General features: G+C 37.9%; 3 long non-coding RNA genes across 3 annotated transcripts in view; 2 read left to right on the top strand and 1 right to left on the bottom strand.

Moving 5' to 3' along the window:
* LOC144580091 (uncharacterized) overlaps positions 1 to 19343 on the top strand; it is a 32447-nt gene extending 13104 nt beyond the window's left edge. Inside the window, exon 3 of the long non-coding RNA XR_013529001.1 lies at positions 19144 to 19343. This is a non-coding gene — a long non-coding RNA (uncharacterized LOC144580091). The remainder of the gene's footprint in view (positions 1 to 19143) is intronic.
* Positions 8573 to 17663, bottom strand: LOC144580093 (uncharacterized). Its single transcript, XR_013529003.1, has 3 exons — positions 17550 to 17663; positions 10202 to 10298; positions 8573 to 8702 (listed from the first exon to the last, which is right to left on the bottom strand). It is a non-coding gene; the product is annotated as an uncharacterized LOC144580093 (long non-coding RNA).
* Positions 19344 to 20927: 1584 nt separating the features above from the next.
* On the top strand, positions 20928 to 25239 carry LOC144580092 (uncharacterized). Its single transcript, XR_013529002.1, has 4 exons — positions 20928 to 21068; positions 23878 to 23975; positions 24226 to 24273; positions 25111 to 25239. It is a non-coding gene; the product is annotated as an uncharacterized LOC144580092 (long non-coding RNA).
* The last annotated feature ends 719 nt before the right edge of the window (positions 25240 to 25958 follow it).

The raw sequence follows: 25958 nt of genomic DNA, 5'->3' as shown, positions 1-25958 counted from the left end.
CCTTTGAACTAAATCAAATAATCTCTTATAAGTTTTTATTTTCTCTCTCTCTTTTTTTTTGAGATGGAGTCTTGCTCAGTCACCCAGGCTGGAGTGCAGTGGCGCATTCTCAGTTCACAGCAACCTCTGCCTCCAGGGTTCAAGCAATTATCCTGCCTCAGACTCCCAAATAGCTGGGATTACAGGCGCATGCCACCACGCCCAGCTCATTTATTTTTTATTTTTTATTTTTAGTAGAGACAAGGTTTAACCATGTTGGCCAGGCTTGTCTCAAACTCCTGACCTAAAGTGATCTGCGACCTCGGTTTCCCAAAGTGCTGGGATTATTGGCATGAGCCACCATGCCCATTTGGGAATACGAATCATGTTTTCTTTACCCAAACTATCTTTTACCTTTAATTTAATAATATTACAAATATTTTTCTATTCTACCACTTTAACCTCTTTTTTTCTTTTGACAGTGTCTCACTGTGTTGCCAGGATGGAGTGCAGTGCATTGGTGTGATCATGACTCACTGCATCCTTGATCTCCTGGGTTCAAGCAATCCTCCCACCTCAGCCTCCTGAGTAGCTGGGACCACAGGTACACATTACCACACCCAGGTAATTTTTTAATTTTTTGTAGAGATGGGTTTTGCCATGTTGCCTAGGCTGGTCTCAAACTCTTTGGCTCAAGCAATCCACCCGCCTAAACTTTCCAAAGTGCTGGGATTACAGGGGTGAGCCACTGTGCCCAGCCTAACCTCATCTTTAATTCATTATACTGCTATGGTTCTAGTAGTACTTCACAAATGTGTGACTATAGAAATTCAATAAATGGAAATACAATGACAGAACTGGGTGACTTATTGGATGGGAAGGAATCAAGAAGACCCCCAGGTTTCTGCTTGGGAAACTGGATGAAATAGAAAATGTAAGAGAAGGAACAGGTTTGGAAAAGTGTATGGGATGTGGAGATAATGAATTTATTTTGGACATGCTGAACTACATTTGTCTGGGGTTGAAAAGGCTTGTGTATCTGGAGAACATGAGAGAAATCTGTGCTGAAGTTGTAGCTTTGGGAGTCATTAGCATGTAGATGGTAATTAAAGCTACTTGTGTGGTTTTCAGAAAGCTTGCCAAAAAAATGAATGAAAGATAGGAGTTTTGTCTTATAAAGAGGTGGGAGACTTCAGCAGGAAAACATCCAATATAGAAAAATCAGGGTTACAGGCCAGCCAGGCATGGTGGTTCACATCTGTAATCCCATTATTATGGGAGGCAGAAGCTGGAGGATTGCTTAAGCCCAAGAGTTTGAGACCCACATGGGCAACAAAGCAAGACCCTCATCTCTATAAAAATTAAAATAGGCCAGGTGTGGCGGCTCATGCCTGTAATCCCAGCACTTTGGGAGGCCAAGGCAGGCAGATCACCTGAGGTCAAGAGTTCAAAACCAGCCTGACCAACATGGTAAAACCTCATTTTTTCTAAAAAGACCAAAAAAATGAGCTGGGTGTGGTGGCACGTGCCTGTAGTCCCAGCTACTTGGGGAAGCTGAGGGAGGAGAATGGCTTGAGCCCAGGAGGCAGAGGTTGCAGTGAGCCAAGATAGTGCCACTGCACTCCAGCCTGGGTGACAGAGGAAGACTCCATCTCAAAATAAATAATAAATAAAATAAAATTAGTTGGGCATGGTGGCATGTGCCTGTAGTCCCAGCTACTGGAAAGGCTGAGGTAGGAGGATCTCTTGAGCCCAGGAATTCAAGGCTACAGTGAACTATGATCACACCACGGCACTCTAATCTGGGAGACAGAGCAATACCCTGTCTCTGAAAAAGAGAGAGAGAGCGAGAGAGAGAAAGAGAGAAAGGTATATAAGAGTGACGCCTCTGAGGAAATGAGAAAACATAGATTCCAGAACATAAATACAGAGAGGAAAATCTCTTCTCTGGTAGAAAAACAATGAGATGTAATTGTGGGGTTTCCTCCACACATATTTTTTTAATACCCATGCCCTACTGGATTTCAAAAGTTAAGGTTACAAAAATGTGTAGACTGAAGAAATTTAGGACAAAGACTACTTTAAGTGCAAGACTTTCAGTACCAGAATGTATTGTTTTAATGTCCCTAATTGTTGTATACATTAAGTTAGCCAGGTGAACAAGAAACAGGGTTTTATGTTCTGCCTCTGCCTGAGCCAGAAGCCCTGCAATTTACAGAGATTCCAAATAGGTTTCTGGCATTTGAGAATACAAGAAGCCTGAATTCGTATTACTAAGGAAAGCCAAAAAAAAGGTAGGAAGACCAGAGTTCCCCACATCCAGAATGTCGGAGAAAATGGTCAGAATGGTTTTGTGGAGCTCACCCTTTGAATTTCTACATCTTCTCCAAGAACTTCAATAATAAAATTAAAAGACATCCCTGGATTCATTAATAAGATAATCATCTCTGGACATCAAAATGAAAGACTGGCTGGGTACAGTGGTTCATGCCTATAAACCCAGCAAGTTGGGAGGTCAAGGCGGGTGGATCACCTGAGGTCAGGAGTTAGAGACCAGTCTGGCCAACATGGTGAAACCCCATCTCTACTAAAAATACAAAAATTAGCTGAGTGTGGTGGTGGACACCTGTAATCCCAGCTACTTGGGAGGCTGAGGCAGGAGAATCACTTGAACTCAGGAGGTGGAGGTTGCAGTGACCAGAGATCACGCCACAGTACTCCAGCCTCGGTAACAGAGTGAGACCCCATCTTAAAAAAAAAAAAAAAAAAAAAAAGATCACTACAACTGAGTCAGTGGGACTAGAGCTATGGCCTCAATGGTCTTCTGAGTCTGGAAGCAGGTAGAGGTTGGTTAGGAGTTTGAATCCTGCAGAGCAGTGGAGATCAAAGTTACCCCAAACATGGTAAGGCACCTTAGGTTCATTGTGAACCTGGAATTAGGGAAAAACTGTGACTTCTACCATGGGCTAGAGTTTGAAAACCAAAGCAAACAGAAAACAACAAAAACAGCTTAGCTATGGTGGCGGAAGGAAACAAACCAGCACACGGAAGACTTGAGCCAACCTACTTTGAGGCTCTGGAGGCAGAACTGAAGGGCAGGTCCTGAGACCCCTAGCCTGAGTGGTCTCAGCTGTACATGGACCCAACACTAAAACAGGAAACACATGGAATAAGTAGAAAGGCAAGGATAAACTGCCATTCTAGATGACCTGCAAATTACAATTTGTACACAAGGAAAGCAATACTAAAAACATCAGCCAACTCTCAACTTAGTTTTTGTTTAATTTATCTGTAAATTTCTGGAAAGATATATTTAAATTTTCCAGTATAGCTGCTGGGCTTGGTGGCATGCACCTGTAGACCCAGCTACTCAGGGGGCAGAGGTGGAAGGATCCATTGATCCCAGAACTTTCAGTTTAGCCTGAGCAACAGAGTGAGAACTTGTTTTAAAAAGAAAAACATTCTTTTTTAATTTCAATATGGTGTTGATCTGATTTTTTTTGTGCAATTCTGTTAGTTTTTGTTTTATATCATGGTTATATGGTCAGCTAGATAGAACTTCTTGGCAATTTTAAATTTCTATTATTATGTATTTTTGTATCCTTTATACTTTTTGCTTTATACTATTTTTGTTTGCTACCAATGTTCAGCTTCACCTTTCTTTTGGTTAGCATTTGCTTGCTATAACTTTTGCCTTTATTTTTAATCTTTCCTATGTTATTTTATTATGGCCACGTCTTTTGTATATGGCATCTAACTGATTTTTTTGTTGCTGTTTTTAATCCTGGCACTCTCTATTTTTAACTGAAATTCAATTTATATGAGTATGATCTATTTGAATTTATCTCTAACAATGTCTATTTTTGAGGTCTACCAATTTTTTTTTTTTTTTTTTTTGAGAGGAAGTCTTGCTCTCCTGCTCAGGCTGGAGTGCAATGGCACTATCTTGGCTCACTGCAACCTCTGCCTCCTGGGTTCAAGCGATTCTCCTGCCTCAGCCTCCTGAGTAGCTGGAACTACAGGCATGTGTCACTGCACCCAGCTACTTTTTGTACTTTTAGTAGAGATGGGGTTTTGCCATGTTAGCCAGGCTGGTCTTGAACTCCTGACTTCACGTGATCAGCCCGCCTTGGGATCCCCAAAGTGCTGGGATTCCAATATACTTTTGATTTTCTGTTTACAATGATTTCTCCTTATTTTTGTTTGTTTATTTGACTCTCCTGCCTTTTTTTTTTTTTTCTTTTTTGAGATGGAGTTTCGCTCTTGTTGCCCAGGCTGGCATGCAATGGCTCCATCTCAGCTCACTGCAATCTCCACCTGCCAGGTTCAAGCAATACTCCTGCCTCAGCCCCCCGAGTAGCTGGGATTACAGGCATAGGCCACCACGCCCGGCTAATTTTATATCTTTAGTAGAGATGACGTTTCTCCATGTTGGTCAGGCTGGTCTCAAACTCCTGACCTCAGGTAATCCACCCACCTCAGCCTCCCATAGTCTTGGGATTACAGATGTGAGCCTCCATGCCCAGCACCTCTCCTGACTTTGTTGGATTGATAACTTTTTAAAATTCCCTTGCTTTTACCTCTGCCTGTTTGAACTTTGTAGGTTATATTTTATCTATGCTTTTAGAAGCTACTCTTAAAATTTTGATATGCATGCTTAACCATTTATTTTCCTAACAATTTATAAAGTTTTTTAAAGCCAGTTGTCTTCCAGCCCCAAAACTGCTTTATCTACCTAATGTATTGGGAGTTATTGTTATCTAGAATTTTAGTTCCATATTTATCAGAACATAAACCTGTTACTATAAATCAATGTGTAATTTAACTTATCAACATAATTTATAAATGTTTGTTTTTAACCATTTGTTTTTTTAATACAACAATTTCACTCTGAATTCACTTTTCTTCTTGCTGCAATGCATCTTTTAGTAGTTCTTTCAATAAAAATGCATGTTGGTTAAAGTCAGTTTTAAAGAAAAGTTTTCTGTTTCATTATTCTTGAATTGTCACTTAGCTGGTTGTAGAAGTGACAGTTATTTTCATCTCAGTCCTTTGGTAATATTACTGCATTGGCTTCTGGTTTCTACTGCTGCTAATGAGAAGTTTGGTGTCTAATTGTCATTTTTTTTTTTTTTTTTGAGATGGAGTCTTGCTCTGTTACCCAGGCTACGGTGCAGTGGCCTGATTTTGGCTCACTGCAACCTCCACCTCCTGGGTTCAAGCAATTCTCCTGCATCAGCCTCCCGAGTAGCTGGGATTACAGGCGCCTGCCACCATGCCCAACTAATTTTTGTAATTTTAGTAGAGATGGGGTTTCACCATGTTGGCCAGGCTGGTCTCAAACTCCTGACCTCGTGATCTGCCCACCTTGGCCTCCTGAAGTGCTAGGATTATAGGTGTGAGCCACCACACCCGCCCTGATTGTCATTCTTTTATGGGTAATCAGTGTTTTCTCTTTGGGGTAGCTTTTAAAATTTGCTCTTTATCCTTGTTAGGTATCTTCACTACAGTACATTGAGGTGTGAATTTGTTTTTATTATTTTGCACTTAATATGTGACTTCATATTTTAAAAATTCTCTGCATCATCTCTACAAATATTATTTCCACATTCCTTTTATTCTCTCTTTCTGAAATTACTGTTAGATGCAGCCTTCGAGTGTTCTGTCAGTATATTTCTATGTAACAAACACACCATTCCAAAACATAGTGGCAAGAAGCAATCACTATTAATATTTTATTATGCTCACAGATTCTGCACCATAGGTATTTGAACAGGCACATCAGGGGTAGCTTGACTCTGCCTCAAGATATCCAGGGTGTCAGATGAGAAGACACTTGGAAGATTGGAGGATGTTTTACTCTCCTGTCTCTAGGCTAGAGTGACAGAGGCTGCACTCTGCTGGGATTGTAGATTGGAATACCTATACGTGACTTCTCCACGTGGTTTGGGTTTCCTCACATCAGAGTGGCCTCAGGGTAGTCAGACTTCTTATGTGGTAACCAGGGCTCCCATAGTGAGTGTTCTGGTAAACAAGGTGGAATGCATGAACTTTCATTGTCTAGCCTCACAAGTCATATAATGTCATTTCCACCTTTACTTAGTCACAAGCTCGCCCAGTTTGGGAATGCGAGAGCTAGACCCACCTCTTAATGGGAGAAGTATCAAAGAATTTGTGGCCATGATTTGAAACTGCCACAGTATGTCTTTTCTTTTACATCATGCTGAATTCTGGATAAATTCTTTACTCTTACAATTCAATAATTATTTATCTGACCAGTTTAGAGTTTATCTCAAACTCCCAGGTTCAAGCAGTCCTCCTCCCTCAGCCCCCTGAGGAGCTGGGACTACAGATGCATGCCACCATGCCTGGCTAATTTTTTAAAAAGTTTTTATAGAGACAGGGTCTCCTTTTATTGCCCAGGCTGGTCTCGAACACCTGGGCTCAAGAAGTCCTGCCTCTGCCTCCCAAAGTGTTGGGATTACAGGCATGAGCTACCATGCCTGGCCTCCATTTTCCTATGTAATTATTTTTTATATTTATCTCTTCTTTATTCATGTCTTTTGTGTTTGTTTCTTAACCTTTGATTCTTTTTAGATATTTCATTTCTTATTAATGTATTTATTTTAAAGTCAGTTTAAGATTATTTTTCAATCTGGATTTCTATTCTAGTGGAAATTGATCATCTCCAGGAAATGAAAGATTTCTATAATATCTATCTAAATACATACGTAAAAACCCTCCACCCAACAAATAGATATTCTTTTCAAACACACATTTAACGTTTATATAATTTGACCACATACCAGGCCAGCTTTTTTTTTTTTTTTTTTGAGACGGAGTCTCACCTGTAGCCAGGCTGGAGTGCAGTGGCACAATCTCGGCTTATTGCAACCTTCGCCTCCCAGGCTCAAGTGATTCTCCTGCCTCACCATGCCCAGATAATTTTTGTATTTGTAGTAGAAATGGCGTTTCACAAGGTTGGCCAGGATGGTCTCATTCTCTTGACCTGGTGATCTGCCCACTTCGACCTCCCAAAGCAGTGAGATTACAGGTGTGAGCACCATGCCCGGCCGGGCAAGCTATTTCAGAAATCACCACAGTACAGACTACATTCTCTGACCAAAATTTAGTTAAGTTAGGAATCAATTTTGGTAAGTTTGAAACTTAATGACAGACTCATAAATAACTCATGACTTAAAATTACAAACCATTTAGAAAAGAAGAACAAAGAAAATACTGCATGGAACAATTTGTATAATGCAAGTAACTCAGTCATTTGCAGGAAACATATGGTATTAAATGCCTTTATTAAAAATGATTTCAAGCAAATGAGCTAACATCTACTCCAAGAATCAGGAAAATGAGCAGAGTCATTTTAAAAAACAAAAAAAGACTGGGTGTGGTGGCTCATGCCTGTAATCTCAGCACTTTGGGAGGCCTCACTGGGCAGATCATTTGAGGTCAGGAGTTAAAGACCAGCCTGACCAACAAGGTGAAACCCTGCCTCTACTAAAAATCCAAACAAACAAAAAATAGCTGGGTGTGGTAGTGCACGCCTATAGTCTCAGCAACTTGGGAGGCTGAGGCAAGAGAATCGCTTCAATTTGGGAGGTGGAGGTTGCAGTGAGCTGAGATTGCGCCATTATACTCCAGCCTGGGTGACAGAGTAAGATTCAGTCTCAAAAAAAAAAAAAAAAAAGTGAAATTGATTAAGAAGTTAAAAAATGGATTCTTTGAGGAAATAAATAAACCTCTAGTAAGCCACATTGAAAAGCAGATAGCATAAATAAGCAATATGAGGAATTCAAAGAATATAACTAGAGATATATATATAATAGAGTAGAAATTAGAAATATTTGTTATACTGGAAATTTTGTAATATTGTGTATTCTTATGTCAGTAAATTGAAAACTGATGTGAAATCCACAACTTACCAGAAAAACACAAATTTGAGAGTTAACTCTAGAAGAAATGTGAAATCTGAATAAATCAAACATCATAAAGATAATGGATCAATAGTCAAAAGTCTCCCAATAGTCGCCTCCCAGTCATCCTTCCATCCCTTGCTAAAGAAGCCAGGCCAGATGGCTTTACAGGTGAATTTAACCAAATTTCATGGAACAGACAATACTAACTTGCACAAACTATTTTAGACAAGAAGAATAAAGGATATTCAGTTTATATTACAAAGTTAGTATAGTCTTGATACCAAAATAGGACACTCTATAGACAAAGAAAATTACAGATTTTTAATATTGACATGAAATCCTAAGTAAAGTAATTATGAAATCAAATCCAGCAAAGTATACAGGATAATACCTCAAATAAAAGTTGCTCCAAATATAAAGATAGTACTACAACTTAAAAATCTATCTGTAATTTACCGTATTATCAGATTAAAAAGTGAAGACCCATATGCTTAACTCTTAAAAAGTTAAGAACTATAATTTAAACAAAATGCTTTAGTTAACTAGCAATATTAACTTTATGTGGGTATATATGAAGAGTCTATAACATGTTTAATTATGGGACTATAGAAGCATTCCTGTTAGCATTAAGAATATAACAAGCCAGATGAAATCTCTACAATTAAACATCATACTATAAGTTCTAGTTCCTGTATTTAAGATAAAAGAAAAAGAGGTATTTAATGATTAGCAAGGAAGAATAAAAAATACGTGTGGACGGTATCATTTCTCAGCCAGAAACTCCAGGAGGCTCTATAAGAAGAAAGAAATTACAATGATTAAGTGTTGAGTAGTATGATTAAATGCATGATCAATGTGAAAAATCAATAGCAATCCTATATGCCTACGTCCATATACCTATGAATGAGAGGAAAAGATCACATTTATACCTGCAACAGAAATACTAAGATACTTAGGAATAAATTAACGCAAATGTGTAAAACCTTCATGAAGAATGTTATAAATAGCAAAGGTCAAAAAAAGAGAAGATTGGAATAAAAAGTATGCAATATGTAATACCAAATTCACAGAATAGAAAATCAATGCTATAAGAAATATGATTCTCCACAACTCAATGCAATTTCAATCAAATTTTGAACAGGATTTTTTTGTGGAACTTGACAAGCTGAATCTAAAGTTACAGAGAGAAAAGCTTTAACAAGAGCCAAGACAATTCTAAAGAAATTAAGGAAGTATAATTTGCCTTTCCAGAAAGGAAGGTTCCTGGTAGAGCTGTAGTAATTAGACAGCATAGTGGTTGTAACATGAAGAAAAGCCTTGAAGTAGACACATGTACATATGAGGCCATGACATATGATGATAGAGGAAACGTTACAAACCTAGTGGGTTTGGAGAATACTGACTTTCTATACTAAAAAAAAAAAAAAGAAAAACAGATCTCTTTCTTATAGCTTTTACCAGCAATTCTCAAACTTTTTGGTCTCAGGACTTCTTCATACTCTTAAAAATTAATGAAGGTCCTACAGAGCTTTTCTTTATATGGATTAAATCTGTCAATATTTATCATATTAGAAATTAAAATGGGGAAATCTGTAAAACACATGAACAGACAAGCACACATTCTATTAGGCATCAGAGTGATGACATTATTACATGTTGTGTAGCCTCTGGAGGACTCCACTGTTCATGAGAGAATGAGAGTGAAAAAAACAATAACATCTTAGTATGATTATGAAAATAGTTTTGACCTTATAGGCCTCATGAAAGTGTCTTGGGGACTCTACAGGTGTATCCCCATACTACAGTTTGGGGGCCACTGCTATAAATTGAATTCCAGATGGAAAAGATCTAAACCTGACATAAATTAAAAACTTTATAACTATTAAAAGAAATTATAGGAGAATACATTTCATGATCACAGGGGAAGGAAGAATCACTTAAATGTAACATCAGAAGCACAAATTATGAAGGAAAAACCTGATACATTTTAACACTCCAAATTTAGTACTTCTGTTTGATAAAATATCCCATAAATAAGATTAAAAGGAATGTCACAGTCTGGGAGAAGATAACTGTAACATACATTAAACAAAAGATTAGCATTCAGAAAACATATATTACTTTTGTAAATCAGAGAAAGATATTCCAATAGAAAAAGATGTAAAAGAAAATATGCTCAGCTTCACTCTAGTAATCAGATAAATATAAATCAAAACATCCATCAGATTGTCAAATCTAAGTCTGAAAATGTCATGTACTGGGAAGGATATAGGGAAATGAAAAAATCTTACCTTCTGTTGAGGTGTAAATCGGAACAACCACTTAGGAGAGCAATTTGGAAATACCTTGCCTAGTTGAAAATGCAAACATTCTATGATCCAGAAACATCTATAATTTAGGAAAAAAAGGTTGAAAACGTATAAGGAAACATTCATTAATGTACTTATTGAATAAATATTGATCAAGTTCTTATCTAAACCAAGTGTTATACAAGGTCTTGAGAATAAAATGATGAACAAGACAGTTCTCATGAAATAAAGACAAGCTTATAAATAAACACATATATCAGGTATGACAGGGTAAAGGGATAGGGGCTGGAAGTGCTATTTTAGGCAAGATGGACAGGGAAGGCTTCCCTGAGGTGAATTTGCGGAAACTTAGAGGAGTGGGGGAACGAGATCTGTGTGCATGTTCTAAGGAAAGTGCATTTTAGGCGAGAAGGAATGGGAGAAATGCACTTGAAACATTGGAAGAAAGGAAGAAGGTGAGGTGGGGTGGAGTTAGTGACTGGAAAGTGGGAGGAGATGAATCTGGAAGGTAGGCAAAGGCTATATCACTAAGGCCTTCAGGCCAAGGTAAGAAGTTTGGACTTTTTGGTGGGATGAGAAGCCATTGGAGGGTTTTTCTCAGGGATTTTGTATTAGTCCATTTTCATGCTGCTGATAAAGACACACCCGAGACTGGGGAATTTACAGAAGAAAGAAGTTTATTAGACTTACAGTTCCATGTGGCTGGGGAGGCCTCAAAATCATGGCAGAAAGTGAAAGGCACATCTCACATGGCAGCAGAGAAGAAGAGAGCTTGTGCAGGGAAACTCCCATTTTTTAAAACCATCAGATCTTGTGAGACTCATTCACTATCATGAGAACAGTGGAGGAAAGACCTGCTCCCATAATCCGATCATCTCCCACCAGATTCTTTCCACAACACATGGGAATTGTGTGAGTTACAATTGAAAATGAGATTTGGGTGGGGACACAACCAAACCATATCAGATACTACTGATCTAAAGTGAATTCTTAAAAGGCCACTCTGGCTGTTCTGTGTAGAAGAGACTGTAGGGCATAGGGTAGAAAACTATTACAATCAGAAAAGTGATGTTGATCTCTTGGATTGGTTGAAAGTGTTGAGAAGTGGTTGGATCCAGAATATATTTTGAAGCCAAAACAGATAACTTGATGGGGTTTTGAAATATGAGGAAAGGGGGGCCGGGCGCGGTGGCTCACGCCTGTAATCCCAGCACTTTGGGAGGCCGAGACGGGTGGATCACAAGGTCAAGAGATTGAGACCATCCAGGTCAACATGGTGAAACCCCGTCTCTACTAAAAATACAAAAAATTAGCTGGGCATGGTGGCGCATGCCTGTAATCCCAGCTACTTGGGAGGTTGAGGCAGGAGAATTGCCTGAGCCCAGGAGGCGGAGGTTGTGGTGAGCCGAGATTGCGCCATTGCACTCCAGCCTGGGTAACAAGAGCGAAACTCCGTCTCAAAAAAAAAAAAAAAAAAAGAAATATGAGGAAAGGGGTTCAAGGATGACTGAAGTTTTTCGTGGAGCACATAGGCCCAGTGCCTGGTGATGTCATTTACTGTGAGAGAGATTACTTAGTACTATATGGTGAAAAAGGATAGGAAGGGATAGTTGTTGCAATATTTGTTTGTAGCAACAAAACACTTGAAACAACCCAAGAATGAATGAATGGGAACAAGGTGTTGTGTATTCATTCTATGATATACAGAACAGAAATTAAAATAACTAATTGACTTTATATCAATGTATGGATATATTTGAAAACATTCTCCAACATCAAGTTGCAGCATATTATATCTGTATGATACTGTGTGCATTCACTTTTAAAAAACAATACAAGTTATTGTATTTTTCTACAATTATGTCAAACAAGAGCATATCAACAGGGACTAGCAGATTTGTACCAAATTTGTGATAGTGATTACTCTGGGGAGTAAGGAAATGAAAGGAATTATACTAGGAAGGACATGCTACTTTCTTTTAAAAACACTCTGAAGGAAATATGAAAAGACAATAACATTAATTCATTTGAAGTGATAAGTACATGGATGGTTTGTATTATTGTTCATACCTTGAAATATTTTGTGTGTTTTCATCAAAGGACAAAGAAAGACTGAGTGAGGTCTAGGAACACGGGCTCAAGCCAACCTCATGCAGCAGGGGAATGACTTCCTGTACACCTGAGGGCCTGAAGGAGCTGACAGCCTAACAGCGCCTAGCATGCTCTGGCAGTCAGATGGTTGACAGTGGTGATCTGCAGGCTGCCAGTGCAAAGAGAAGGTGGCTGCAGTATGTACGGCAGGGGTCTCTGAAACCCCATCTGCCCCCCTTTGGCATAATACGATCCCCAAACTCTGAAATGTAGATACAGTCCAGAGAAAGGCAGGGAATTTGCCAAGATTATATGTTAGGATCGGGGCTTGCAATTGAAGTTGAATTTATTCATAGAAAAATTAAGTATTTCATAGTGATCTAAGTTTATAGTGCATGTTTATGTTAGGAAAGAAGGAAGCAAAGATGGACAGTGATATAGTTCAATTTCTCACTGGGGAGAAAAGTGGGAAGTCTTGGGTAGAGAAAAAAGAGGAAAGGGGAAAGGCCTAGTCAACTGAGAGAACAACTGTGGTAACAATAATGAAATGAGGTGTCTGGAAGGCCAGAAGCGGTGGTCAAATGGTAAGAGGCATAAATTTCGAATTTGGGAGGTTGAATGGCTCCAGCTGATTTTAGGGTCCTGGATGTGGCCACCAGACTAGGAGGCTGAGGTCAATCAGAAGTGGAGACAACTGGCCGGGTGCGGTGGCTCACACCTGTAATCCCAGAACTTTGGACGGCTGAGGTGGGTGGATCACCGGAGGTCAGAAGTTCAAGACTAACATGGCAAAACCCTGTCTCTACTAAAAATACAAAAATTAGCCAGGCCTGGTGGTGCATGCCTGTAATCTCAGCTACTTCAGAGGCTGAGGCAGGAGAATTGCTTGAACCTGGGAGGCAGAGGTTGCAGTGAGCCAAGATCGTGCCACTGCACTCCAGCCTGAGCAACAGGAGCGAAACTCCATTCATCTCAAAAAAAAAAAAAGAAAAAAGAAAAGAAATAGAGACAACTGCAGTCTCCCGCTTTTATCCTGATTTGTATTTAGTGATTTACAAAAGAAACATTTTCCCTTTATTTTCTAAACTGTAATCATGGATGGGTTGATAATGAAAGTATTATTCTCCCTGTTCAGTACTTTCTTATTTCATGGTATTACAGAAATCACAGAATTGTGAAGCTAGAAAACTCTCAGGAGGTTATGGGCTTTCCTCCTCTTCTAAAAGTGTCCATCAGAATTATGTATGTGTAAGGCTTCTTGGTAGAAAGTGTCTTTAATTTTTTGAAGTAAGCTGCTTATATCTCAAATCACTTTTGAGCTAAGGTTAACTTATTATTTTAATTCAATACCTCTCTACTTACCTGAGTTGCAACTTCTCTATCTTTGGTTCCTGTGTTGTAAAAGAAACACATACAATTTTTCACCTATCAAACTGTCAAAGGTTAAAATATTTGATAAAATATTGTTTTGATAAAGGTTTGAGGAAATAGCCAGTCATAAATAGTTGATGGCTGTGTAAGGGATGGAGTGAAATTTGGAAATATCTTTCAAAAGTAAAAATGCGCATACATATTGACACAAATTCCATGTCTAGGTATTTATCCAAAGAGTCTATGCAATGCAATATTGTTAATAATACAAAAGATTGGCAACAACTTATATATCCCTATAAAATGGCAAAACAAAATGGCACAGGCATCCAGTTAACACCACTCAGCTATTAAAATAGCCAAGCCACTAGCTCTCCATATGGTAAATTATCTAAGATATCTTGATAAATGAAAAAATAAAAGAGTAATATGTATATTACACTACCATCTGTGTAAAAAAAGAAAAATTATATATGTTTATAAATACATATATACATTTTTATATATAGAATGTCCATGGGAGGAAATTTAAGAAATTGGAAATAGTGGTTGCCTCTGGGGAGGAAAACAGAATCACTGAGAAGGGAGAGAAACGTACTTTTCATGATATGCTCTTTTGTGCCTTTTGATTTTGTGTACATGAGTGTGTTACCCATTCAAAAATAGACAAAACAATTTTTAAGTCCACAATCATTTTTAAGCAGAGATAGCAATTTATTCATTAAACATAAATAGATACCTCCCCTGCACACACTTATGAGACTCTGTGCCAGTCATTCTTGTATTTTTGGAAAGAAATATATCACACAGTCAAGCATGGTTCCTTCAAAGAGAGCATCATCCTGCTGACTGAGTCCCTTCATATAAAGAGAAGAGGTGACTTCTCAAGGGATACTATCTGTGGTTCATTAAAGACCCATCTAACTCAAAACATTTCCTTTTGTTAACTTGTCCCAGTTCTGGAAATCCCTACCATGGAACTTCCTTTATTTTTATTTTAGGACAAAGGCATTACATTTTCAGGAAGTCCCTGTCAGGCCACAAATATGTAACCTGCTAACATTAGGATGGATTTTTTTGTTGTTGGTTCCCTATCAGAAAGCTGTTTCTTGAAAAATAAGGTTGGTTTGGTGGGAGGGAGTTTAAAGACATTGATGCATGCAGTCCTGCAGAGAAGAGTTTGCATCCTGGAGATTTGCCAAATGAGAGTTCATGGGTAGTAACAGGCAGCATGAAGGCAATGAGCATTTTGGAGCACTGAAGGAGGAGATGAAGCTTTGTAGAGAGTGTTACATACAACCCTATCCGGTTTTTATGAAGCAAGCTCTGACTGTATAGAAGGGTGAAGTCCTACACCAAAATTACAGGAAGGCCAAAAGTCACAGTAATTGAATACAGGTTGACAGTAGGCCCATGCTCTTCAGCATTTTTAAAAGTTATAACAGTAATATAACCTGCTATGAGGTGATTTTTTTTGTTTTTTTTGAGACAGAGTCTTGCTCTGTCGTGCAATGGTGTGATTTTGGCTCACTGCAAACTCCGCCTCCCGGGTTCAAGCGATTGCCCTGCCTCAACCTCCCGAGTAGCTGCGATAACAGGCGCCCACCCATGAGGTGATTTTATATACATCATTTACCCCAAAATTAGTCAACATATGTTCTGAATAATACCAATCTCTTGGAATGTAAATAGATGTTGCTAAAATATGTTGTATGATCAAATAAGTTTGGGCAACAGTAGTTAACACAGAAATTTTTTTCTTGTTGGGAGTTCTCAGAGCCTTTAACATGCAAATAGGCATTTCTCCAAGGGAAAAACAATTATGTGTTGTGCCCAAAATTGTCTTCCTATAGGACTCTTTTACATCACAGCACATGTCATGCAGTGATGTTAGGTGGGACACTTGGGCATCGCTGAACCTTCCTACTCTTGCCTGGCCTCCCATTTCTATCCTGATGATCGTTTCCACCTTGTTTTACCTTACCCCCTCCTCCAGTTCATCACATATCCTCTATTATGATGTCCACACTAGGAAAAAAATGACATCAAAAGGAATGATGACCTTCACACAAGGACTTCCTTCCCACTTATTACTATACTCCTATGTGTAAGTAAAGGCTCTGCATTTCTTGAAGCAACTGCAGTCTGTAATAAGACTAAGACCAGTGTGAGATTAGAGCAGGCCTTAATGCTGCAATTGTCAGTGAAGTCTGTCCTTTAGGTATCATGGTGCTCTCTGTAATTATCCCTCACCTTCTCTTAGGCCTCAAAAACTGGCTTGGCACTAGGGCTCTCTGAAGCAATCATTGTGTCTTTTTCCCCCTTCCACGTTTGATTCATCTAAGTTCCTAAATCTTTGAAGGCTAAAATGAAGTTTCATTAGAGTTAGAAACTCCAGACCATGAACTGCCACCAATCTATGGACAGTACCTATTGCTAATATTACATCATTTGGGACTGGGACAGCTCTGGTCAACATAATCCCCAGGGGTCAGAGATAGCAGTCAATAGTAGCACCACTTACTATTTTCCTCAAGAGAGACTGATTACCTATGTATTTGTAAAATCAGAATAAGCTTTCTGTAGCCTTAGTGTCCATCTGAATATTTTGTCTCATTCAAAAGAATCACAAATCCATCTTTAAACAGCTTTGAAAAATAATTTATTTTCACTGAAGACTCTTGAAAAAGTAGGAAAGTGATGAATCACATCACATCACAAACAATGGAACTTAGTCAAAATCCTCCTTTTCTATTCCCCTAAAGCCCCACACGGCAGAGCAGCTGTTGTCCAAATGTTTCTGCTCAGATTTCAATCACTCTCTTCACCTCTCACCTCCCTACTTTCTCTGTCCCTTTCCCCTTCCAGATCTTTTCCACTGCAAGCAATTCTTATCTTTTTTTTTTTTTTTAATGTAAATTGCTTTAGCTTCCCCTTCAGTTCTTCTTTCTATCCCTTACCACCTTTTCTCCCTGTTTCTTTCCCTGGCTTACCCTTTAGACTCAACAAGGAAACAGGAGGAGAACAGAAGAAGGGAACATGATCACTCCTTACAAGTTACTCTTTTTCTTTGACATATATAGCTTAATACATATGACATGTAACATGTAATATACAATAGATATGATATATACTATGTTATGTGATACGTCCAGCAGAGCCTCATTATAACAGTCCTTGCCATCTGTCCTATAAGGCTGCTAAATTAATGGAGCAATTAGGTACTTTTCTCTGATGCTCTAGTAACTAGTTCCCTTTTTAAAGTTTACACTTTTAACTCAGTTGCATAGCACAGTGATAATATTCTAAGGAATTTCTCCAAAGACTGTGTAATTAAGCTGTGTGCAATCAAAACAAATGGACAAAATATACGGATATTGGTCATTCATATGCATAAAGCTGTCCATCTATCTTTCCCTGGTCAGATAGTCTGAGCTCACATGGGAAGGCCCTTTTGTGTCTTATTTGTGCTAAAGAAGATAAGAAAAGCATTGAGTAAGAACTAGGTCAGCTCCCTTCCCCTGCTTATCAGTCACCAAAGCAAATTTCTTGGGCTTAGAAGTTTCATGTCTTTTAAATGGAGTCACTGTTCTTTTTTCTTTTATCCAAACCAGAAGGGCATTTGCTAATCATCTCACTTTCAGGCCAGCTTATGTATCATAGTGTGTGTGTGTATAGATTTGTGTGATTTTTTTCAAATTATTATTTTTTTGGCTTGCATGTCTAATTATTTGCAGGGCAAATACTTTATACGCAAACTCCGCAAAAACATATACTCTAGGCTGAGTATAAAATTTGAGAATCAAAAGTAGGAGTTTTTTCAGAGAGACACTAAACTTGAAAAAGAATAGAAAATGTCAGCACATACTACCCAATCCTCCTGCTGGTTGATCTTTGTCAGAGTGAAATCAGGATTCAGTGATGAGGACCACATCCTGTTGCCATGGAAACGATTGTGCTGTCACAAATATAGTACTATGACTTCATGGTAAAGAGGAACAGATGGTCTGGAAGAGAATGAAGGCCAAGGTTAGCACAATTGTTTGGGGAATAAGTCATCTTAGATCCTTTTTGGAAGTAGGTAGAAGCACAAATAATAAGCAAAAATGACTTCACTGTAGCTTTGTAAAACCACTGAGTTAGAAAGAGCTTAGTCAAGGTAAAACTACAAAGCTCTTTTCCAATGAAAGGAAAAAACATTTTAATGTAGGATGAAGCACAGGTAAGAATATAAGACAGCTTTATGAGTCCATATTCGAAAGCTGCTGCTCCACCCTTCCCCAACCTCTCACTTGACCACTGTTGATGTTGCTAGCCCCTAGAATGCTTAGGGCCAGTGGTAAGATTTAAAAAAAAAAAAAAAAGGCTGAAATAGACTGAAACAATATTTGCCATTGTTTTTACAATGCCTCATTTTTAGGTATTTCTGATTTTAGTGTTGGTTTGATTCAGACATCCTGGATCATATACCTCAAAACAGCCTTAAAACACAGGATTGGATAGTTGAGCTGGTAGGTATAGGGCCTACACAGTAAAATCAGGGGCATGTGTACCTCGCTCATCTTGCCCCTGAGTGGTCATGTGTCCAGACGGGGTTCTCCAGCCATGATGACACTCTGAAAACCAATCTCCACTGACCGGACAATAAAACCAAGGTGTCCTCAGCTACTAAAAATTGACACTGGTCAAAAGCACTAACTTTTAAAAGGGTCAGCCTGGTATCTTCTCAAAATGATGTTGTTCATTTAAAGGGCAAAGAAATTTCCCAAGCTTATTGTTGTGGTCTGAATATATGTGTCCCCACCCAATTCGTATATTGAAATCCTAACTCTTAAGATGATGATATTATTAGGTGATGAAATTGTGCCACAGAGTTGAAGAAACCAGTGAATAACAGAAATTCTTGAGCTTGTATGATGGCAGATAAGAAACAACTTGCTGAAATGCTGAAACTCCCTCTGCTTGTAAGAATAAAAAAAAAAAAAAAAAAGGCTGAAATTGACTGGAACCAACATGGTCAACTAGAGTCTTTGCAGAATAACATTTTCATTTTCACCATGTTTCCTACTAAGTTCCCCAAATTTGTAAATGTGATTCATGAGGTTGCATGAAGAGTTGTGTGTATGGCTGAGTACTTTCCAGACCTCCCTTTCTCTTTACCAATCACCTACTAATCCCAGAATCTACCCCATAACCCCTTTCTAATAAAATGACTGCCTTAAAGCCAGCACAGAGAGACAGATTTGATCTGGTCTCTTTTCTCCTTGTTGACTGACTCACAATAAAACTTTTCTCAAAAACCTGGTGCCATAGTATTGGCTTCTAGTGCCTTTTGAGTGAGCCCGTTTGCTCAGTAACAGTGGGGCCTTTGGGGAAGTGATCAAGTCATGATCTTCATGAATGGGATTAGTGCTCTTATAAAAGGGACTGAAGAAAAACCTCTCACCCCTTTCTTTCACCAGGTGAAGACACACTGAGAAGGTGCCTATGAACCAACTCCTCACCAGACATCGAATCTGCTGGTGCCTTCATCTTGGACTTCCTAGCCTCCAGAACTTTGAGAAATTGCTGCTGTTTATAAACCACCAAGTTTATGATACTTCATTATAGCAGCCTGAATAGGCTAAAGCAATTATAAATGCCATTAAAATCACTTGTCCTTAGAAACACTTTTTATTTGGAGTAGACGCAACAAGAGAGATTTCCCAGCAGTATCATTCTCTGGGGTTGATTATCAAGTGAATTAACCAAGGGGAGCTAACATAAGATACTAGCTAGTATGTGCCAGTGCAAGTACTTTTTGTTTTGGGGTTTTTTTTTTTTTTGAGACAGAGTTTCACTTGTGTTGCCCTTGATGGAGTGCCATGGTGTGATCTCGGTTCACTGCAACCTCTGCCTCCCTTGTTCAAGCAATTCTCCTGCTTCAGCCTCCCGAGTAGCTGGGATTACAGATGCCTACCACCACACCTGGCTAAATTTTGTATTTTAATAGAGATAGGGTTTCACCATGTTGGCCAGGCTGGTCTTGAACTCCTGATCTCAGGTGATCCACCCGCCTTGGCCTCCCAAAGTGCTGGGATTACAGGCATGAGCCACCACACCTGGCCACAAGAACTTTTTAAAAACCATTTATTTTGAAATAAGTTCAGATTTACAGGAAAGTTGCAAATATAGTGCAGAAAGTTCATGGATATTTTTCATCTAGTTTCTACTAATGTTACGTTATACAACCACAGTATAGTGACTGAAATTGTGAAATCATTAGTACCATACTGTCAAACTACATACTTATTCATATTTTTTGATCCTGAGATCTAATGCAGGAGACTGTGTTACATTTAATTATCACATCTAAGTCTCCCTCAATCTGTTTCTCAGTCTTTTCATGACCTCAACAATTTTGAAGACCACTGGTCAAGTATTTCATAGAATATCCCTGAAAGGGGCTTTTTCTGAAGTTTTCTCATAATTGGACTGAATTATGGATTTTTGGAAAATGGTATCATGGAGGTAGAGTAGTCCTCTCATCACATCATATTGGGGATACAGTATCAATATGACTTGTTGATTGATTATGTTAACTGTGATCACTTGGTTAAGGTAGTGCCTACCAGTTTCTTTACTGGAAAGTTATAATTTCTCCTTTCCATTAGAGAACAGATGTTATTCTATTAGAAAATTTATTTGAAACAATCAGTAAGTCCAGTCTATACTCAAGAAGAGAATTAGGCTTTACCTTCTAGGAGGATTATCAAATAACTTGTGGACATACATTTAAGCTACCACAATAATTAATAAACATTTTTGATGAGATACTTTGAGGCTACACAAATATGCTGCTTCTCCCTAAGGTTTTACCTACTAATTTTAGTGGACCTTACCTGCAGCTGTTATTACTAAGGTGCTCTAATGGTGATTTTTAAATGTCCTTCATTCTTTCTACACTTATAGTTTAGAATTTTTCTGTAAGGAAGATTTGCTCTTCTTCCCCTAATTTGTTTATTTGTTTATTGATTTACTTATTTGTACTTATTCCATACTGTTACATGGAATGAAATTACATATTTTATATATTTTTTCTTTGGATTGTAATCCAGTAATGTAATTACTAATTTTCTTGTTCAAATTGTTCCAATTTGGGTTATTGGGGGATGGTTTTGGGTTGCTTCCTGTGTCTGTTTGTTATGCCTACACAGAAAACAATCAACACTGCAAACCCAAGGCTGAGATCTTAGAAGAGGCTGCCCGAAGATTGACTCTTGCCTGACATCTGGGAACTTGGCTTGTGAAAAGTTTCTCAAAACAACATGAAAAGTCTCCTACACAAGGCTGTTTGGCCCACTTGAGGCACTGAATAACCGCTTCCTTCAGAGAGCCTGACATTTTGGTAGCTGCCAGGCAGACAGTGCCTTTTATGACTAGCCCCCAATAAATACCCTAAAATCTGAGTCTCAAGTGGGACACACACATGCACATACCCCACACACACGTATAAACACCCAACTTTATTTAGAACCACAGGATTCATTCCATTCTTCTCTGCTTGCTTGTTTGTGCCTTCTTTCTCTGACAGTGAGAAAGCTGGCTTCCATTAGCTACAATTTATTGACTCACTTGTTCAGCCTTAGTATACATGTAAAGTAGTTCCAGAACTGCTAACTCATACCCCTGCCTGAAACATAGTGACCAATTAAAGAAAAGCATTTATGTATGGTTGATTTTGCTTTAGCCTTACAGCATCCAGTTAAAACAGCTTCCCAAAGTTACTTAGGTCAGCTTCTTTCTCCCCAGCCATTTTAGTCAGGTCATGTCATACATTTGTAAGACAAATTTGTCAGTCTGCATTCCACTGGAATCTCCCCACATCCTGGTTGATTTTTAAAAAATTGTATACAGTTAATTTCACTTAGGTTATAATACATTATGTCTTAGTTAGAATAAATGTACCTTCTGTGAGTGTTGACAAATGCAGTCATGTTTCTACCACAACAGTGTTTTGCAAAACTGTTTTATTACCCTAAAAATGTCTTGTGTGACCCCTTTGCAGTCAACCTCTTCTCAACACATGGCAACCACTGATCTGGGTTATCTGTCTCTATAGCTTTGCCTTTTGCAGAATGTCCTATTAATATAATAAAATAGGTTGTGGTCTTTTAGGTCTAGCTTTTCTCACCTAGCAAAAATGTATTTAAGATTCATCTGTGTTGTTGTGTGAATCAATAGTTCATTTATTTTTATTGCTGAGTAGTATTCCATTGCATGATATACCACAATATGTTCATCTGTTTACCTCTTGAGGATATCTTAGTTACTTCTAGTTTTTGGTAATTATGAACAAAGCTCTATACATATTCATGTATAGGTTTCTATAAATACAAGTTTTCAGTTCACTTTGGTAATTACCTAGGAGTGGTATTGTTGGGTCATATGATTAAGCGTATGTTTAACTTTGTAAGAAACTGACAAACTCATTGTACCATTTTGCATTACCACAAGGAATGAATGAGCATGCTTGTTGCACCATGTTTTAACCAGCATCTGGAATTATCTTTTTTTAAGTTGCTATTCTAATAGGTATGTTGAAGTATCTTACTGTAGTTTTCATTTGCATTTTTCCCTATCATGAGCATCTTTTTATATGCTTATTTGCCACTTGCATATCTTCTTTGTACACAGCTATTGTGTGTCTTCTTTGTACAGATTCTGTTCAGATCTCTTTTTCTCTTTTTAAAATTGGGTTATTTGTTTTTCTTGTTAGGAGTTCTTTATGTTCTGGCTGCAAGTCCTTTATTGATATATGATTTGGAACTTTCTTCCCAGTCTGTAGCTTGTATTCTTATTCCACTAACAGCATTTTGGAGATGGGGGCAGGTTTGGTGGAAAAGCCAAAGCTTTTAATTTTGATAAGTCCAGTTTATCACATTTTTCCTTTTATGGATTGTGCTTTTGGTCTTCTATCTAAAAACTCATCACCAAACCCAAAATCATACATAATGCTGTTTTTCTTCTACAAGTTTTAAATTTCTACATTTTACATTGAGGTGTATGATCTCTTTGAGTTCATTTTTGCACAGATGTGAGGTCCTTCCTCTTTCCTTTCCTTTCCTTTTCTTTTTCCCTGTCCTTTCCTTTCCTTTTCCTTTTCCTTTTTTCCCCTATTTCTCTCTTCCTCTCTTTCTTTTTGTTCTTTCTTTCATTCTTCCTTTCTTTTGTTCCTTCTTTCATTCTTTGTCAAATTATTCCAGTGCCATTTGTTGAAAACACTGTATTTTCTCTGTTGAATTGAATTTGAATTTTGTCAGAAATCAATTGACTGTATATGAGTACATTTATTTCTGGGCTATGTATTTTCCTTTGATCTTTATGTATATTAATATAGTAGTATGAATATCATAATTATAATATTCTCTGTCTAGTTCTAACATCTATGTCATATCTGGTCTAGTTATGATGATTGCTTTGTCTATTCAGGTCGTCAATCTAGGTGTTTCAACTAATTATTGAAATGATCTTTGAAAGTGTAGTATTAGCCTAGATGTTTTAAATATGTTGAAGTTTTCAAATGAATCTAAGCGTTCAAGGAGAATTTTAAAGTACATGTTTATATTTTATGATTGTCTAATGTAAGATATTCTGGATCTTGTCATACAGTGTTAGTTGCCATGTTCCAGTTTACTGTATATCAGAGAATACCCATAGTAACAACATGTAATATTTAATGAGTGGAAAAACATGTCATGTTAGACTTATGTTAACTTCGCCTGTCTTAAAGTGATTATCATCGTACTCGTGTGGAATAATTTTGCCAGTTTTGCAGAAAAAATAGGTTTTTATAGTATTTACATTAATTAGACATTTTCATAAAAATGCGGTATTTAATAACTTGAAATTTTGGTTAAACATGATGAAAATGACATAGTACCATCTTATGCATTGTGGCCAACGTAATATGTAAATTTCTTATATGCATCAAGTGAAGACTAAATGACATCATGCTAGGTGTATGAATGAAGTACTGCCAGTAGATTAAACAGAGAAGAATGAGATAATTTTCACTATAACAGTCAATTTCACATTACAAGTGCATATTTTCACTTTGCAAGAATACATATAAGCAATGCAATATATACACTTGCAATGTGACAGAAAGCAAAAGGAACTCACATTACCCTCTCCTCCTCTTTTGGAATTGGCAGCCGCGACCTGAGAACTTTGAACAGAGGCAGCCATTCCATAAACTGTAAAGAGGGAACCCAGTTACCTTGGATGGCACAAGTCCCACTTGCCAAAGTGGGTAAGTGGGACTTGACACACCTCTGGAGGAAGAAGTACCATTTCTAAGTTACACAGAGGCACCAAATGGAGTAATGGTAGCTCTGGTTGAAGAATGATTTCTGGGTCAGGTGTGGTGGCTCATGTAATCTCAGGGATTTGAGAGCCCAAAGTGGGAGGATCGCTTAAGCCTAGGAGTTAAGACCAGCCTGGGTAAAATAGTAAGACCCTCATCTCTACAAAAAAAATTTTTTTTTCAATTTTTATTTTAGGTTTGGAGGTACATATGAAGATTTGTAACATAAACAGGTGTCACACAGGTTTGTTGTACATATTTTTACATCACCCAGGTATTAAGCTCAGTATTCAATAGTTATCTTTTCTGTTCCTCTTCCTCCTCCCACTCTCCCCCTCAAGTAAACCCCAGTGTCTGTTGTTTCCTTCTTTGTGTTCATATATCCTTATCATTTAGTGCCCACAAAAATAATTTTTTTAAGTAGCTGGGTTGGTGGTGTGTGTCTGTAGTCCCAGCTACTCCAGAAGCTGATGCAGGAGGATCACTTGGACCCAGTAGTTCAAGGCTGTAGTGAGCTGTGATCGCACCACTGTACTCCAGCCTGGGAAACAGTGAGATATTGACTCAAAAAAAAAAAAAAAAAACAAACAAATCCTTTCCCTTGCCAGGTCTGTTGTATCCACCAGGATACATTTAACTGCAAGTCACAGAACACATGCCAAATAGTAACTTAAGCAATTAACACATGTATCTGGCGATAGATGTCTCTGGGGTTGGGAAGTGGCTCCACAATGCCATTAATGATCAGTTATTTTCTCCACACTGACACCCTCAGAGTCTTGAATACTCATCTCATGGTAATAAAATTGCTGCTGCAGCTCCAAGGTTACATCCTCATACAATTGTACAATTGTATTGAACCCTTGTCTGTTTCGATCAGGAATAAAAATCATTCCCGGAAGTAAACTTCTCCCACGCCAGCAGACTTCCCCTCATGTACCATTGGCCAGAACTGGGTCACATATCTACACTGGCTTTAAAGAGAGCTGAGAATGAAAACCTAAAAAGGAAGAAGAGTTGGCAACCAACAGTGTCCACCGTACCCTGAAAAAAAGTTTCTTTTCTACTTTCTGTCTCAAAGGCAACCTTCAAGTCTAGTAAGAAGAAAAGCACCCCAACTACACTTCTTTCTGATTCTGGAATTCCTGTCCTAAATAACATTGTCATCTCTATACTGACATTTAACTTATTTAGACAAATTTGAAACAAGGTAAGTCTAAGTTTAAGTTTGAAATTTTTTAAATTATGCAATAATTTTAGCCACTTGCGTATTTACTACTTTAAACTGCAGCTTATTGGTAAGGCCTGGGCTAAACAGGGAAGGCCAAAAACTAATCTTTAATGATGGAAGCTTGAATGAATAAATACTAATCACCTGGGACAATTACATTTTTTTGTATACAAAAGTATCTACCAATCTTAAGCAATTTTTTTCCTGAACCCCCTCTCTGCAACCCTGTTTAAGGTATGTGTCATTTGCGCGTGGTGGGGTGACAGAAAGTTAATCAAGGCAGCAACTAAAGGTAACCTAGATAAATTAACTCAATATTGGTTTCTTACTGTATCCATAACTTGGCTTTTCTTTGTTTATACAGAAAGACTCTTTCTGTTAAAAATTTATTTGTATTCATTTCATCTTTATTTCTGGTAATTTTTTTTTCCTCAAAAGCTTTGTGTGCCTAAAAATGTGAGTGTGAATTAAATCTGCCTAAATCTCAAAGCATGGATGCCCAATTAGGATCTTGGCATGTAGAGAAATTCTATACATGAATCTTTCTCTCAAACAAAAAATTAAATAATAACTCTCTAATTATTTCTTGTGTAAATATAGATTTACTTGTATGAAGTTTGACTAATAGATAATATAATTTTCTACTTCGGTTTTTCTTAGTTTTATTATTTTCAATAGTGTGCACATTTCTCATAACA

This window comes from Callithrix jacchus, chromosome 18, assembly GCF_049354715.1.
Source record: "Callithrix jacchus isolate 240 chromosome 18, calJac240_pri, whole genome shotgun sequence".
NCBI lineage: Eukaryota > Metazoa > Chordata > Mammalia > Primates > Cebidae > Callithrix > Callithrix jacchus.
Note: the sequence above shows the minus strand (reverse complement) of the source record. Positions and strands in the feature narration are given on the sequence as shown.